The 13,144-nt window shown below is 46.8% G+C and overlaps 1 pseudogene; it reads right to left on the reverse strand.

Moving 5' to 3' along the window:
- Positions 1 to 4,107: 4,107 nt before the first annotated feature.
- Positions 4,108 to 4,261, reverse strand: LOC116646585 (annotated as a pseudogene).
- Positions 4,262 to 13,144: the final 8,883 nt, after the last annotated feature.

Genomic DNA, 13,144 nt, shown 5'->3' on the forward strand with positions numbered 1-13,144 from the left:
GGTTGGGATTAGGGGTCTTGCTGAGTCAAGAAAGAAATTTTATTTTTATTTGGAACAAAGTTCCCAAAGTGATAGGGTGCTGATCCTGGTTTTTCAGACAGGCTGCTCCTCGGTGGCCCTTGACACATCTCATGTCTTGGACAAAGCACCGCTTGTCTTTCTCCATCCTTGTCCTCATCCCAAGGAATGAATGTCTTCAGACACAGAAGCCAGAAGATCCAAGGAAGAGGTTGTTAGCTGAGATCTGGCCCCACTTTTGGCTTCTGAGAGAGTCTGCATGTGCAGTGTGGGCAGGACTAGCTGTTGCCAGGGTCCCATCAAGCTGGCTCAATTCCTCTGGCCTTCTCCCTGAAATGAGACCACAGTTCCCAGACACCCTGTTTCACAGGAGTGGGAGATTCTGGGTTCTGGATTCCCAGGCCCCCAACATCAGAGTCTGTGCCCTCATCAGAGCAGGAGTTGGGCCATGTGTCCAGGTTTGGCTTCGGAGGCTATGACCACTTTGCCAACCCTCATGGCTTAACTCTTTTGCAGGGGGACACGGTTCCAGGAGCGCCATGGCAACAGACCCTAGGGTGATGGCACATTTGAGCATGTGCCACTGGCAGCAATTTGGGGACTGCTTTAGCTAGTTTTCAAAGTGGAGCTGGAAGGGCAAGTGGGGCTGCTCTGTGGCTTCCTGCAGGATTTAAGTGAAAGCTGCCAGTCCCATTGATAAGCGAATCCTAAAAGTCACTTTGCAAAGTACTCCTGGTCAAACAAAGGCATGTAGGTGGCAGAGGAGGAGGCCCTGCTCTTTGTGAGGTTTCAGTTGGTAGAATCCTATGGGGAACATCTGCACCCCTGTGTGTCAGAGAAGACAGGAAACCCACTTACATCATCGAGAGAGAAAACTCAGCTGTTAACCTGGGCAAGCTCAGTAGGAATGGGGCAGGTAATGCATCTACCTGCATATGCAGCTGCCCAGATGATGTGTGCTCATGTCATTTAAGTAAGAAGAAAACGTCTTCTTTATCCATTCATCTGTTGATGGACATCTAGGCTCTTTCCATAGTTTGGCTATTGTGGACACTGCTGCTATTAACATTGGTGTACAACGACGTGGATGGAACTAGAGGGTATTATGCTAAGCGAAATAAATCAATCAGAGAAAGACAATTATCATATGATCTCACTGATATGAGGAATTTGAGAAACAAGACAGAGGATCATAGGGGAAGGGAGGAAAAAATGAAACAAGACGAAACCAGAGATGGAGACAAACCATAAGAGACTCTTAATCTCAGGAAACAAACTGAGGGTTGCTGGAGTGGAAGGAGGTGGGAGGAAGGGGGTGGCTGGGTGATGGACACTGGGGAGGGTATGTGCTATGGTGAGTGCTATGAATTGTGTAAGACTGATGAATCACAGACCTGTACCCCTGAAACAAATAATACATTATATGTTAATAAAAAAAATTAAAAAAAAAAAGTAAGAGGAAAACGGGGTTTTATCTTCCCCACTTCTCACATGAGGAACTCCAAGGCCATGATGGGGCCATAAGTGAAATCAGCCTGGAGGGGTCATTTGACTTCCAAGGCTTCCTCAAAAACCAGGGTTTGAACTCTTAACAACTCTGTATCAGAGTCTGTGACATATTTTCTTCTACTCTCTCACTTACTCATTCATCTATTCATCTATTCAAGAAATCCTGGCAGATGAATTATATGCTGGCTCTGCCATCAAGAAGCCCAATGTTTAGAACATGATTCTTAATGAAGTGTGGCTGAGAAAGGGGAAGATGGATAGGGGGTGGAGGGGATAGTGTGCCCAATGGGGGGTCCTCATCAGAGTTCACTGGAGGACAATTCATGCTTCTGTACCCTGGAGATTTATGCCCTGTTAGTTAATAGAAATTTGCCATATACTTTAGGGGGACTGGGTAGCAAAAAGGCTAAGAACTGCCCGTGCAGTAAAGAGATGATTCTAAGACAAGGTGAAGAGCCACAAGGCAAGGGAGAACATGGGCCTGCCGGAGTCTAGAAGAGTGGCATCAGAAGAGAGAGTCAGGGAGATTTCCTGGTGGAAGTGACATTTGAACAGAGTACTAAAGGATGAACAATAGTTGGCCAGGAAATTCCCAGACAGGAGAGTCCACAAGAAGGTTCAGAGCCTCAACCAGCACATGCTGAAACAAGGACCAATAATGCCTAAGTAGTCCATGATCAGGCATAAACTGTCCTCTCTAAGTAATTTTTCAGGACACCAAAGAGACTCCTTTTTTCCTTTAACAATTCCATCATTTATTATACAAGTAAGTCATGCTCATTGTGGGAAAAAAATGAAAAAATACAGAGATAAATATTTAAAAGGTGTTAAATTGATTTTATTCATAATTCCATTTGAAGATGACCCCTTTTAACATTTGGGTTTTAACCTTCTGGGCTTCCCTCCCTAATAGATAGCCATAATCTATCTATATCTATTTCACATAAAATATATATATAATTTTGAAATGAAAGTACAATCACACCACCTGTTTTTGTCCCCCAATCAATATATTGTGAACAAAAATGATTATGTATAAAGTGTCAAACTATGCATTTTAACCATCTTGGATAGAAATGTTCTGAAATGGAACTTGCTCTCCTGTCTTTTCCAGGGAGCCAACATCAGAGCTTTGCTTCATTCATGCCCGCCAGCTTTGGGCTGGGCTATAAACCAGGGCTGAACTCAGTTGACTAGGAAGGTGTCAGAGAGTGTGCCAAGCTGAGAGCTTGTATCCGCTCTTTAGAATGTGGCTGCTTCCTTCCTGCAGTCAGTTGTCCCTTCTCGCTGCTTTTAAGGGCTGGCAAAGCAGAAAACCAAGCCTGTAAAGTGCCTGGAAAGGAGTATACCTAGGTTGTAAGTGAAGGCCTGTGTGGCATGAAGCAAAGTGACTTTTGTTAATCAATATTCTCTTTCTCAGAGGGGAGTAAAAGAACATTTCCTAAGTATCTACTATGTGCTGGATACATGCCTTATTTTATTTAAATCTCCTAACAACCCTTTGAGAGACGTATCTTAGCTCCATCTTCCAAATGACAGCCTGATCCCAGAGAACATTCATTGCTTTGTCAAGGGTCACGGAGCTGTGAGGGCCAGAGCTATTCTGGAACCTGGTCTATTCCATTCCCAAACCCCTGCTATTTTCACCATACCATATCTCATGCTTGCTACCAAATCTTGTGCTGGGTTTGCTTTGATGACATTGTCAGAGCCATCGCCACTGGACTGGTGAGATGCTTCTGTGTGGAGCAGGGCTTGGCCTCCCACATAATTTTTCATGACCTCAGAACTGAATACTAACTGTGCTCATTAGATGGCACCAGTACTCCCTGGCCTACCACACTCTGTCTTCCATAAGAAGGGGCAGGACAGTCCAACTTATATGTTAGAGAAACTTTTCTGGCATCTTGTAGAGAGTGGTTGGAAAGGGCCAGACCAGAGGGAAAGAGAAAAAGGAGGTTTTTGCAGTGATACAGGTCACTCAGATCCATGGCAGGGATGGTGGCCAGGGGAAGGAGGGAAGCAATCAAAGACATGTCTGAACTAGGACTGACAGGACTCAGAGTCTAACTGATTGTGGGGGCGATGGAGAGAGAGGAGTCATGATGACTTCTGGGTTTTTAGTCTGAGTAGCATTCACTAGGGTATAGGAGGAGTGGGCTTGGGAGAAGGCAGAGCTGGGGAGGGGAAGAAATGATGGATCTTGTTTGGGACATGGTACACCTAAGCAGCATTGTGCAAAGGTAACTGGCAATCAAATCTTTGTAATTCTGCTACCGTGGGGTGGTATTAAAGTCATCTGCATTCCTTCTGCACCCTGGCAGGGGTGAGGAGCCGAGCCCAGGATGGAGAGGCTCAGTGGTGAGCTGGTAAATGTTTAACGGCTGGCTCTCTTGGACAAAAAGCCTTGATATGGAGCATTTGTGGATTTGCTGATTTCTGTGGCACCATGACCAATTTCAGCTACTAACTCCACATCACTGAATGTGAAGTTGGAAAGAGATGCACAGTAGCCCATCATTATATAGTGTTTTCCCCCCACAGATACAATAGAACTAAATCATCTCAAGAGTATAGATAACAATAAGATGTAGCAAAATAATTAGGATGTGATTATTGTGGGTGTTTATTTCCTTTGTTTTTAGTGTAATTTAATTGTAACTTAATTCTTAATTAGCAATAAGCATGCCTTGGATAAACCTCATTGGCTACAATACTTCCACTGCACAAAGCTGTAATTCAATTTTTAATGATGTCTGTGTTTAACAACCAGCTCACAAAATTCTTGACAATTAGCACACCACTGGAGAAGCTCCAAGAAAGTACAAGTTGGAAGAGCTATAAATCCACCTCCTTGTCAGACAGGTTGAGGGACTCCCCAAGGTCACACATCTGGGAGGGCAGAGTCAGGCCCAGGACCTAGGAGGCTCTTGGTCCTCCATGCTTTCTGTTGGCCCCTCAGTGCCCTGGTCAGCCACACAGACCCGGGGAAAACCGCGTGGTCCTTGACCCCAGGACAATGATTTATGTCACCCTGGAGTGAGTGACTCAGGGAAGAGGCTGCTGGGCGGCCTGGAACAAAGAGAACTGGACAAGATTTATTTCTGCTAGGAGCTAAATGGGAGGCTCGGATACTTTTCTGCTGTTTCCAGTGCCTTTGAACTGCCTCTGATTGAGCAATTGCACATATTTCCAAGAAGAGAAAATTTTTTCAAGTGGACTTATTTTTATAAAAGAATTGCTGAAGTGAACAAGCTGGGGAGGAAACTGGGGAGATGTTTTGGCTGACTTCCTGTCATGGCTGGGGGGTGGGATGGGCTGGAGTGAGGTCTGGCCCTGGCTTGACCATTTTTCAGGGTACCTAGAACCTGATCCCAGGAATTTCAGGGTTTCACCAACCCTCTTCCTCCAAAATGGTACCCAAGGTCCAAGGAGCTTCCCGAGTGCCAGGGAATTGGGGTGAAGGAGGGTGCGCTGGTGCCTGATATCATGTGTCCTGGCCCACTTGACAAGATGTCCACCATGCTTTCTGTGAGTCATTGGTCAGTCGGTGACCTCTGAATCAGCCTTCTCAAGGCACCTTCAAGTCTGGCAACTCTGCTGCTGGCTACACAGAAATGATTGTGCCATGTGCCCCCTGCCTTCACCCCTCCCCCCACCGGGATGAGGAGTCTTGTGAGGCTGTCTGAAGGCCTTGTCTATCAGGTCATTCCAAACAAACATTTCCTCTCTTTGGGGTCTTTTCCTCAGGGTTCTGTCTGGGAAACGGGACCCAAGACCTCTCTGCTCTTAGAGTTCGGGACTTTCTCCCATCTCTCCAGGGAAGCAGGGCACGGGCTCTTTTCTAGTGCCTCACCACAGTCCATACTCTCATTGCTTCTATGTGGCCTCTCCTGTCTGCCCCTTGCCCCATAATCTTGTACTAGTCCCAGGGTTTGGGGAAGACTTAACCCTACTTAGGATGCTTTTCCCAAATCTCTTTTCTGTACTCTGAGCCCTCTCCATTTCCCTAAGGGAGAGCCCTTCACTACAAATGAGGCAGAGACAGACTCCCTTTTCTCTACCCCCTGCTGCTATACCCTTCCCTGAGGCAATGGGCACAGAATGGCCTCCATGTTTGTGTGAGGGGAAAGGCAATGGGGGGAAAGGAGGTATGAGGGGAAGGAAGGGGTCAGTTACTATTTTCCCTATCTCAGGTGTCCCCTGCTCCAGCCCCCTGCTGAGCACAGTGGGTGCTGACTCCTGCACTCTTCTTATTGGGGCTGACTCAGCCTCTCCTCCTGGATATTGTCCTGACACTGGTCTGAGCAGAAGCTGGTTCACTCCTGGGGCTGGAATGGGTCTGAATCAGGGGGATGAAGGCACCCCCAGCCAACAGAACCTACAAGAGATCCTCAGGCCTGGAGAGCATGGCTAGAGGGTGCAGACCCCAGGAGGTGTTGGGAAGTGCTCAGGACCAGCCTCCCTGAAGCACTGCCAGATTGCAGCCCCTGTGGTCCCAGCCCCTGGACCAGAAGGATTGTGTTGAGGGCAAGAAGTCATCGGGAAGTCCCATCCAGCCCCTCATCTTCCCCTCTCTGTTGCTTCTTTCTTTTGCCCTTCTATATTCCACCCTTGCTCCCCTGAGACTGACCACAGCACAGATCAATGGCTGACCACAATGCAGACCTGGGACTAACCACAGCATAGACCTGGGATGACCACAGTACTGTACCCTCTCTCTCTAACCCCACTGTCTGCCACCACTGGCTGCCCCACAGCAGAGTAAATGTCAGAGCGCATAGTCCCTGATGGGTTTAATTCCAATCATGTCTGATGGTCTTTTATCTCCTTGTTTATACAGAGAAGTCCTAGCCAGGCTAGGAATATATCTCCTTTACCTGCAAGAGACAAAGCTGGAACTCTGCTATTCAGGATGAACAGTGGACTGTCTGGGCCTGGTTGGATTTTTATGCCATGGCTCAGAGAACTCAGCTGCCCTATTCAGAGAGTGAGAAGGGAAATCATTGAGTACATACTATATGCCAGCATCTTACATGTATTCCCTAAGTTAATCCTTACAACAACCCTAAAAGGGTCTCCATTTTACAGATGAAGAAACAAAGGCCAGGGGAGACTAACCCAGCAGGGAAGAGGCACAAGAGAATTAGAACCCAATCTTCCAAGTTCCAGAGCCCTCTTGCAGCATCCCAAGGTTAGGAAGCAGGATGGTGTTCTCCCGAGTTGAGCCCTGCTCAGGCTTGCTTGTGGGATCTAGGACCCAGTTCTGCAGTTGGTCAGGCCCAGGGACCCACAGAAGTGCCTCTCAGCACTTTGACCTGATCTCTGATGCCCCAGATTTTCCAAGTGTGTCCAGGACTGCCCTGGGGTGAGATCAGGGACCAGGGAGCACCCTCTCTCTCCCATGAGAGTGACCACAAGGAGGAGGAAGATTGGGACGCACTGCCAAAGGATGCCTGCTTTCACAGCACGGACACATTTGTTTATCATTTACCAAAAGCAAGCCCTTCAAAATTAGAGGCAGAAAGTGGATGTCTGTAGCAGGGCCTGGGGAATAGGGGTTCTGGGACTTTCTCTGACGACCCCTCACTCACAAGTATGGCTTTGATTAAGTCTTTGTCCCTGTCTGGGCCTGTAAGATGGGAGCAGGAGGCAGGACTGGCTGATCTCCAGTGGCCCTCCCTGTCATCCTCTGAATTTGCAGAGGGACTGAGAGAGATGTGTGTGCAGTCACCCCAAACAATTCCCTTCATCAAATTCTTCATCTAGAGATAGACCAGTGGTATTAATAGCAACCTAATCTCTTTCAAATTCTTTGTGTTGCTAAAATGAAAGCAAAAATTCAAAGCTGGAAGAACAAAAAACCTCCCTTCTGAGAATTCTGAGTCACTCCAGAAAGGTCAGTGGAGTCTGGGTTAACCCGTTTTTTTTTTCCCAGGAGGGCCTCTGGCTCTTCCCTGGACACCCAAAGATTAACAAAGAAAATGTGAGAGCCACTCAGCTCATAGACTGTGCTCCTGGGACACTGTGGTTCAGAGAGGGGTTTGGTTTCCTCTGGGCTAGTTGCAAGGTTTTGGGAGAGGTTTCCTTGGGGCCATTATAAAAGCCACTGCTTGCCAAGACCACCACCCGTGAGCCAACAGGCTTGACCAGTTGGGGACTGGGGAGTGAGATAGACCTCATGGGTTTTGTGACTTTGGGTAAGTCTTCAGGGCTCTGTTTCTTCATTGTAAAATGGGACTAATAATGTTAATTATAATAGTACTTAAGAGGTTTCTGTAAAGGCCCTTGCTAAATAATGAGCCCTGATGACGCTTGCAGGGACACGGGCAACCCCCACAGGAAGCCAGCACCCCTCCCACTGGCTGAGGGGTTCAGGTTTGAGGTGTTCTGCCAGCTGTGGATGGGCATGCCTATGTTTGAATGGCCACTCCATCAGAGCAGTCTTCTCCTGTCCTCTTGCCCTCTCCCCACAGTCCATGGGGCCCTACAGTGGCTTTTTCAGGGGGCAGAGCCTGTGCAGCTGATCTAAATAAGTGTGGGACTTTCTGGGGTGAAAGTTTCAAAGGCAAACTAATGGACAGTTGTATGAATGGAGGAGTCAGAAGGCATGTGGGTGAATGGATAGCCTGACAGACAGATGGTTGGGTGAATGGGTGGATTTGTCACCCTACAGTGGGGATCCTGCAACCTCAAACTGTGGGCCCACACTTTTGCCCTCATAAGACCCCTGTCTGACAAGCTGCTGCTTGCTCTGCCCTGCCCCCCCCACCACCCATGGCCCCACTGGGAATGCACATTCCAGTTCTCTGTGGGGCAGGTTCCTATGTTGGGTTCTACTGCACTTTAGTGGAACTCCAGGTGAAGGAGGCAGAGGAGAGGAGGGGGGAGATGATGGGTTTGGGGTCAGACTAGCCTGCATTATAATCCTTGGCCTGGCGCTTATTAGCTGTGGGATCTCAAGCAAGCTATTGAACCTCTCTGATCCTAAGTTCCTTAATATGTAAAATGGAAATAATAAAACCCATCTCACAGGGGTTAAGAAAGATAGCACTTGAAATGCACCTGGCATGGTATTTGACACTCAGTAGGCAAACTAGAAATATCTAATGAATGAGAGAATGAAGAAAAGTATACTAGTTTGCTTTCTTTTATGAGCATGGCCAGGGGCAGATGAAATATTTAAATATGGATTAGAGACTTTTGGCCTTGTCAGTTACACAAATGATTGGAAAGTTATCCCAGCAGAGGCTTAAGTAATTTGCACCAGGTACAAAGGTTACTGGATCTAGTTAAGTTGCTTCCCTCCTTTGCACCTCAGTTATCCTTCCCATAAAATGGGCCAAACTATATAGTTAAGCACTGGCTGGGGACAGAATGAGTAGCATCCAAAGAGCTGACTGGCTCTTGACAATGACCCATCTAACCCTTTACTGACCAGGCTAAAGAGGTAGTTAGAAGGGCCCCGAAAATGGGTTAAAGAAGGAGCGGCTCAGAGACCAAACATTACCAAATATTTTTTCCTTTTATGGGTCGGTGCTCTAGATCACCACTTCCTGCAGATTATATTCCTAACTTTGTTGTGATGGATGCAAGGTCCATGTGCCCACAAGCGCCAGCAGAACCCAGATGTCACGCTGGGGGGAAGGACTCTGCTGTTACCTTGCTATTTTAAGCAGGGAGTTTATATAATGGATGGGAGAGCAAGCAAATGGGGCAGGAGCAGCGTGGGAATGGCCTGGGCAGGCAGGGCTGCTGAGGCTCCCCCTGAGGAGCTCAGGGTTCTGTCTTGTCAAGTGTGGGACCACAGCCAGCCTCCACTCTGCTTTGTCCTGCAGCAGCTGACATCTCCTAGTGCTTGTCTCACTTAATTTGTTTCTGTTTTGCTTTGCTTTCTTTTTTTCTTTTATTATCTTATGTTAGTCACCATACATTACATCATTAGTTTTTGATGTAGTGTTCCATGATTCATTATTTGCGTATAACACCCAGTGCTCATTACACCACATGCCCTCCTTAATGCTTGGTGATAGGTATTTGCTTTGCTTTCTTTTTTTTTTTTTTTTTTAATTTTTTTTTTTAAATGATTTTATTTATTTATTTGAGAGAGAGAGTGAGAGAGAGAGAGAGCACAAGAGGGGGGAGCGGGAGAGGGAGAAGCAGACTCCCTGCTGAGCAGGTAGCCCGATGCGGGACTCGATCCCGGGACTCCAGGATCATGACCTGAGCCGAAGGCAGTCGCTTAACCAACTGAGCCACCCAGGCGCCCTTTGCTTTGCTTTCTGACCGAGGGACTGACTGAGGAGCAGGAGGTGGAGGAAAGAAAGTGGAGGGTCAGAAAATGACATATTTTTTATGTGACTTTGGGATACCATGATCCCGGAATCCTATGAGATGGGACCATTACATTTGTGGTTTGTTGTGACTAGGAAGAGTCCAGGATTTCAGCAACTCCTAGGGTTAAAAATGGCCCCTGGAGTGGGTTAGGAATCCTGTGACCATTGCCCCAGCCTTTGCTGGAACTCTCCCAGGAAGGGGGAGTTCATTACCTTAAAGAGTAGCCTGTTTCATCTCAAATAGTCCCAACCACTAGAAAGGATTCCCTTGCCTTGATCTGACCTTTTATTCATTGGTCATGCACTTATCCTTTGGGGACAATTGAATTAGAGGAATGACTTTGAAATATCTGAGAAGCGATTTTATTTTTCCCTGCACCATCTCTTCCAGGCTGAAGATCTTTAGTTCTTTAAAAACAAATTCTTGCTTCCTGCATATTGCTTCCCCTTTTTGGAACATGCCCCAATTTGTCTGAATCCTTCTTACCACTCAGAGTGCAATACACTTTGTGTAGATTAAGGTGGAAAGGAAAGTAGAACTGTTACCTCCCATGTTTTGGGAACCATATTACTATTAAGACAGGCTGGACCTGCACATCCATCCATCATCACTTAAGAGGTTTCAAGGGAAGTGCACCAACTTTCCCGGTAGAATTGGGGTTTGTGGGTACTTTTTTGCTACTGTCAACCCCTGTGACCATATACTTTGTCCAGCACCACTGATGTCACTGCTGTTAAAATCCAAGTAAAGGTGATAGAAATTAATCACAGTGTCAACCTTTGGGTCAATTTGATGCTCATTTTATTCATACAGTGACTAGTTGGGATGAGAGACCTAGTATGCCTTGGCCCTATAACTCTCATTCCCAAGAGACAGGTTAAATCTGTCCAGTAGGGCTTCTCCCTTCCTGTCTCACTGTTCCCTCTAGCTATTCTGTTCAGAGAAATTCCACTCAGCATTTCAGTATTCATGGCTCAGCTCAAACACCATTTCTAACATGGATCTAGTCTAAAACTATATCTCACCTGTCCCAATTTCCATAGTTGGGGATCCTTTTCTGAGATTCTGTCACTCCTCACTTTCGAAGTCTTAACAGTTGTACTGTTTTCATACTGCCTCCCACCACTGGACTCTGTGCTCCTTGAGGGCCAAGACCACAGCTTCATCATCTTTAAGTCACCAGCACCTAGCACGTGTAAAGTGAGTGTGGTGAATTAATGAATGATTCAGCTCATGAATTTCCTACTTGAGATAAGACTTCTTGAGTTGACCAGCAGAGGTCACCCCAATTGTTTGAGAGCTGAATGGGGCTACCTTTCCACTGCAGAGATTGACAAAAGTCAAGATGGTGGTCGCATTGACCAACAGGCCTTTCCTGTGGGACCAGAAGAATATCTAGTATCATGGGAGGTGGTGGTGCTTTCTGGCTTTCTCCTACAGCCTCCTGCAGTCAGCAGCTTACATAGGACCTAGGACATAGTAGGTATTCAGTAAATGACAGTGTTCTTTGTTTCTCCTCTGTGTGTCCCAGTAGCCCCCTGGCTGTGGCTGAGGGCAGGGTCTGCATCTGGTGGTTTTCATCTGCTGACTAGCAGAGCAGCAACTTCAGGGAATCTCTGAAGTTATAGGATCAGGCTGGTTCTCCCACCCCATTAGGGGAAGGGGACCTGGAGGAGTTTAGTGGGCAAAGAGGCTAGGTAGAGGCCTTTGGACTCTGGCCGAGCTTCCTGGGCTGCAGACCTCCATGCAGGTGGCCTCTGTGAGCACCTACTCTGTGCTTGGTGCTCTATATCATTTCATCCTTAGAACATTCCTGCATGGGAGGCATTCTTATCTCTGTTCCCCTGACAAGGGAAGTGAGGCTCAGAGGTAAAGCCAACATTCAAGGCCACATAGCCAGTGAATGGCAGAGTGGGGACTCAAATCCAAGTATAAGGTTCCAAGACCTGTGTTCTTTCTACCTTGCTATCCTGCCTCTCCAGATTGAAACCTCACTTTTCTAAGAGGACACAGAGAAGCCAGGCCCATTGGTTCAGGTCTGTTGGAGAGATCATGGTCCTAGGCCTCTTGATTGGTGAGAAACATGAAAGAATAGTTACTAGTTACAAGTAACAATAGTTAGTAGTTACAAGTTAATATAAGTACTTACAAATCAGTAGTTATAAGTAAACCCAACCCAAATTGACTTAAACACTAAGAAATTTAATTGTTTGTATAACTGGCTAGTCCAGAAAGAATTCAGGCTTCAGGTGAACTTTGATCAGGGATCCACCTTCTTTTTTTCTGTGGGTGTCTTGGCTCTACTCCCCCCCCCCCTTTATGTGTGTCAGTTTTATCCTCAGTCTGGACTTCCAAACAGAAACAAAATGGCATCAGTAACATTAGGTTTTACATCTGCACATTCTACCACCCAGAGCAAGATAAAGCACCTGGGTCCCAGAACACTACAGTGTGCTCATTGGTTTACACTGGACCTATTTTCTATCCCTGAGCCAATCACTGTGGTGAGATAAATGAGATTATGATGACTGGGTCAATCCCAGCTGGGCCTCAAGGCTGCTACACCATGAGACAGGATAAGCCTGGCTTCTGGGGAAGCAATGAAAGGTGCTCAGGGTGGGCACTGCAGAAGGTACACGAGATCCACCTTGGCTGAGCCTCCAGAATCACAGGCCCAGTAAGGGCTGTCCTCAGGTGAGAGAGCCCCATACTGAGGGTCAGAAAAGCTGTTGAAGGACATGAGGTCAGCCATGGGGTAGAAAGTCAAGAAACATCCTCCTCTTCCTCAACCCAGGCAAGGAAGGCTATGTGGTAGAGTGAAAAGAGCCCTGGCCTCAGAATCAGGAAGATCTGGATTCAAATGCTTGATTCTTTGTATGATTTTGGCAAATGGCTACCACCCTCGGAAGCCATTCTCTCTTCTATAAAATGTGAATATGAATGCCTGCATCAGAGGTCATCATGAGGATTAAATTAGGTGATGTTGGAAATGCTCTTAGGATAGTGCCTGGCATGTAGTAGGCGCTTAATAAATGATGCACAAGTACAAATCTGATCCCAATGGAGTGTCCTCCATTAGCTATGGCTTTGAGTAGTTTGAAGCACTTTTCTCCCTTCTGGGATAGCTGTGTTTACTGTAAGGACCAAATTAGATGGAAAATCTCTAAGGTCATCTCTGACTTTGTAAACAGAGCAAATGAACAGGAGGAAATGCAATTCCAAATACCCTCTCCTAGCCTAGTCCAACCTCTGGTGTTGATACAAACTCAAGCAGGCTTTT

This window comes from Phoca vitulina, unplaced genomic scaffold (assembly GCF_004348235.1).
Source record: "Phoca vitulina isolate PV1807 unplaced genomic scaffold, GSC_HSeal_1.0 scaffold36, whole genome shotgun sequence".
Classification (NCBI taxonomy): domain Eukaryota; kingdom Metazoa; phylum Chordata; class Mammalia; order Carnivora; family Phocidae; genus Phoca; species Phoca vitulina.